We start from the raw sequence: 4853 nt of genomic DNA, 5'->3' as shown, positions 1-4853 counted from the left end.
CCCTTTACCTGCCATACCACATCTAGCAGCCATTAGCATTCAGGTGGGAGGCTTCAGTTGGACGCCATCGCAAGATTGCGTCGCTAGCAGGACCGCCTTGTGCAGGCATCCCTCCCACAGGGGTCCCTCCCTAACCGCTCACCTGTCCGCCATGTCCTAAAGCTGAAAGAAAACGTTTAAAAACACACGATTGGTTTACACGATGGCTAGGGGCCCCGGACCTCTCTCACTGGCCGGGGCCCCAAGGCCAACACGTGATACCTGGAGGGGAGTGCAGGTGGGCCTGGACCTCTCACACCCAGGCTCTGGACCTCTCACATCCAAAAACCCACCAACACTGCCTCCATACTGAATGCTAAATTCAACACACACAAGTAATAGAACACAGCAGTACATGCATCCAGCTACATTTAAAAGTGATCAGCAGGTGCTCGTCAGCCAATCAGGATGCACTGTCATACACCCTTTACCTGCCATACCACATCTAGCAGCCATTAGCATTCAGGTGGGAGGCTTCAGTTGGACGCCATCGCAAGATTGCGTCGCTAGCAGGACCGCCCCGTGCAGGCATCCCTCCCACAGGGGTCCCTCCCTAACCGCTCACCTGTCCGCCATGTCCTAAAGCTGAAAGAAAACGTTTAAAAACACACGATTGGTTCACACGATGGCTAGGGGCCCCGGACCTCTCTCACTGGCCGGGGCCCCAAGGCCAACACGTGATACCTGGAGGGGAGTGCAGGTGGGCCTGGACCTCTCACACCCAGGCTCTGGACCTCTCACATCCAAAAACCCACCAACACTGCCTCCATACTGGATGCTAAATTCAACACACACAAGCAATAGAACACAGCAGTACATGCATCCAGCGACATTTAAAAGTGATCAGCAGGTGCTCGTCAGCCAATCAGGATGCACTGTCAGAGAGGTCCGGGGCCCCTAGCCATCGTGTGAATCAATCGTGTGTTTTTAAACGTTTTCTTTCAGCTTTAGGACATGGCGGACAGGTGAGCGGTTAGGGAGGGACCCCTGTGGGAGGGATGCCTGCACGGGGCGGTCCTGCTAGCGACGCAATCTTGCGATGGCGTCCAACTGAAGCCTCCCACCTGAATGCTAATGGCTGCTAGATGTGGTATGGCAGGTAAAGGGTGTATGACAGTGCATCCTGATTGGCTGACGAGCACCTGCTGATCACTTTTAAATGTAGCTGGATGCATGTACTGCTGTGTTCTATTGCTTGTGTGTGTTGAATTTAGCATTCAGTATGGAGGCAGTGTTGGTGGGTTTTTGGATGTGAGAGGTCCAGAGCCTGGGTGTGAGAGGTCCAGGCCCACCTGCACTCCCCTCCAGGTATCACGTGTTGGCCTTGGGGCCCCGGCCAGTGAGAGAGGTCCGGGGCCCCTAGCCATCGTGTGAACCAATCGTGTGTTTTTATGTGTATACATCAATCAGGTAGTGTAATTATTGTACTGCTTCACACTGACACACCAAACTCACTGTTTAATGCACCGCAAACAGCTGCTTGTTTAGTGATGGCCTTGCTGGACTGGTGCGCACCATGGCGGTTTTCAAGCCCATATGGTCGCCTGGCTGTGGTAGCTCAATGATAGAACAACAGTGACTGTCCAGCTGATCGAATTTGGTCTGTCCACAATGAAGCAACGACCTTATTATCTTGGGTGTGCCCCATCTACCATCCCCCCCCCGGACACACTCATATAGCCGGCGGTCATTGCTTCATTGTGATACGCAAGACCTTTCACCGTGGGGCAAGGTAACGATCATGAAGAGTAATTGACACATTGTATTGCTATGTTTTTGGCGTTGCTAAGGCCTCACACTCGACTCACACCAGCCTATAGGCCGGGTAAATACATAGCTTACAACTTCACACTGTATTAGGATATTTATTCAATTATTTACATTATTTACAGGTATAGCAGTGAATCATGGATAAGTAATAGAGTAAAGAATCAATACATTACCGGATATTGCATCATCACTCCGTATCGGGGTACCAGCGATCGTCAGGAGGCAGCGCATACACAACATCACACAACTCGTCAGTAGTGGAGAGTCCCATCAGAGCAAGGGAAATCTCTCTTTCTTATACTCATAGCTCCACCCATTTTCCCTATTGCATCCTGGGGATGCACAGGCATGAGCTTCACTACGGTTGGATGACTTATAGTCAATATTCTCATGAACAGGACTAGTTCTGGTTAAGTCCTGTGTGAACGTGCAATTCCTGAAACAGTTAATTCAGGGTTACGCGCTTATTGCAACACAATGTTATATAACCATATCACGTGCCACGCATGCTCAGTACTTGCTGTGATAGGATATAGTCGGCCATCAGCCTATCCACAACTTGGAAATATGATTAATCCCTCGTGATCACTGCGTGATCGCAGCGCAAACAACATGTTTACATAACTTGTAGTAACCTCTTGGTCTGTCCATGGTTTTCTTTTTTTTTTTTTTTTTTTTTTTTTTTTTTCAAACTCAGCCGGTATGTGACCCAGATATGACCATGTGACAGCTGTGAAGCCATCATACGTGGGTCTCAGGTCTGCATCATAGTTTGATTTTCTTTCCTCTCCTCCCCCCCTCCCTCACTCCATCATCACTACAATGGCCTCAATTCACTAAGCTTTACCAAACACTTTATCAAACGTTTGATAATTTACCTCATGGGTAAAATCTACTTTTGAATTCACTAAGGTGTTACATTTTTATCAAATGTTTTATCGATACAACGTTCAATAAAAATATAACACCTTAGTGAATTCAAAATAAGATTTTACCCATGAGGTAAATTATCAAACATTTGATAAAGTGTTTGATAAAGCTTAGTGAATTGAGGCCACTATATCAATATTCCACCAGTGGCTCAGGTCAAACTAATTATAGTAAGAGAGAGAAAAAAGAAAGTAAGAAAAAAAAAAAAAAAAACACAAGCACCAGCAAAAAACAAACTCCACCTACCCATCTTAACATTAAGTGGTTAATATCCCTTTCCGACCACCTACTTATTTTATGGACATGCCCTCCATGCATGAGCCATCAGGGCCGGACCAAGCCAATGGAGGGGACAGGCCTCATGCACAAACAGGTCACATATCTAAGCTGAGAAGCAAAGCAATTACTCTTATTTCAACTTTCATACACATTCATATAAGTGCCTTCTATACTTCAACTTATATCCATGCATCTGCACATTCATCCATCCATTTATCCTTACAATTTCAGTTGGTAATATAGTGGTTATTTGGTTCTTTTCTCCTCATCCCCTCCACCTCAAATACTCAGCTACATATTATATGTTACTTATTTTTTCCCATGCAATTTTCCATTCCTCCATTTGTTTGTTGGTGCCAGCATCTTCTACACTGCCCTCGCCACCTTGCAAAAAATCTGACATCATCCATATCCACTCTTCCATACTGGGAGCTTCGGGGTTCTTCCAGGATTTTGCTATAAGTTTCCTGGCCACAATTGCTGCAGGGATTGCTAGTTTATTTGCATGTCTAAAGCGGTCAGGTTCCATGCAACTCAACAGAGCGGTACTGGGATGAAAAGGGGAAGGAAGTTTAATGAAATCTCCTATCTCTCTCCAAAAGTTCTGTATAACCGGGCACGACCACCACATATGCATATGTGAACCAAACGCAGTAAGACATCTCCAACAGTTCCCATTTCCGCCTTTAAATTTAGCCATCTTAGAGGGTGTGAAGTACCATCTCGTCATGAGTTTATAATTAACAAGTTGAAATGAGGTATAGCTGGGGGTCCAAATTTCCTGGAATACTGCTCCCCAATCCAAGTTTTGGATATGATTTAGGTCTTGTTCCCAGCTTCTACAGAACTTAGGTAGAGGATCAGTTTGACAACTGTCAAGAAAAAAATATAAATTTGCTGTCATTCCCTTTAATGAAGAAAACACTTTTCATAAATATTTATGGTTTTACTTATATTATCCTTATGTTTGGAAAGGTAGCTCCTGACCTGGAAGCTCCACAGCCCATTATCCATTCTGACCATGTTATAAATCTCCCTCAATGTGGAATCTCTGTGGCCAACCAAGTCTAGGATTCTAACATCTCGAGGGAGCCCACATTCCTTGAGCCACCCTGAAGTTAAGCCAGGTTGAAAATCTGGGTTATTGCGTAGAGTGGTTAGTAATGATATTTTATTGCTCTTTGACATAGATCTTATAACTTCCATGTGGGATTTAATTGCAGGTGCTAATAATGGATGGCTGATAGAAGGGAGGAGTTTTGCTACCGTGTGGGGGTGCCATGAATCCAACATATCGTAATTAAACAGACTTCTTTCATAGGTTGTCCAGAATCTCTTCGGGTCGCACATCCTGAGATCTAAAATTCTTTGCAATTGGAAACATTGGGCATATCGTTTAATATTTGGTGCCCCCATTCCTCCCAATTTCTTATGCCTGCTTATTATCTTATATGAAATTCTACGGTTTGGTGTTCTCCATATGAAATTTTGAAATATATTGTTCCAGACATTATACCAATTCCTTTGGATGTTTATTGGCAAATTTTGTACTGTAAATATTATTTTAGGAAGAATTTTCATTTTTATTAAGTTGATTTTCCCAATTGTATTAAATTGGGCATTTTTCATTTTACTCAGTATCTTCTCACAATCTTTTTGCACTGGTGTATAATTATGTTTGAATAGATCATTGAAATCACTACATAAGTTGATACCGAGATATTTAATATGAGAATTGGTATAATGAATGCCATACCTTAGTTGTAGGGTACTCAATATTTCGGCGGGACTTTTTATGTTTAATACTGTAGTTTTAGAATTGTTTACTTTATAGT

General features: G+C 43.9%; 1 long non-coding RNA gene across 1 annotated transcript; it reads left to right on the top strand.

Moving 5' to 3' along the window:
• The first annotated feature begins 2503 nt into the window (after positions 1 to 2503).
• LOC137522611 (uncharacterized) lies at positions 2504 to 4336 on the top strand. Its single transcript, XR_011022360.1, has 2 exons — positions 2504 to 2567; positions 4242 to 4336. It is a non-coding gene; the product is annotated as an uncharacterized lncRNA (long non-coding RNA).
• Positions 4337 to 4853: the final 517 nt, after the last annotated feature.

The sequence above is a fragment of the Hyperolius riggenbachi genome, chromosome 6 (assembly GCF_040937935.1).
Source record: "Hyperolius riggenbachi isolate aHypRig1 chromosome 6, aHypRig1.pri, whole genome shotgun sequence".
Classification (NCBI taxonomy): Eukaryota; Metazoa; Chordata; class Amphibia; order Anura; family Hyperoliidae; genus Hyperolius; species Hyperolius riggenbachi.
The sequence above is the reverse complement of the archived record's forward strand: the minus strand, read 5'-3'. Positions and strand labels throughout refer to the sequence as shown.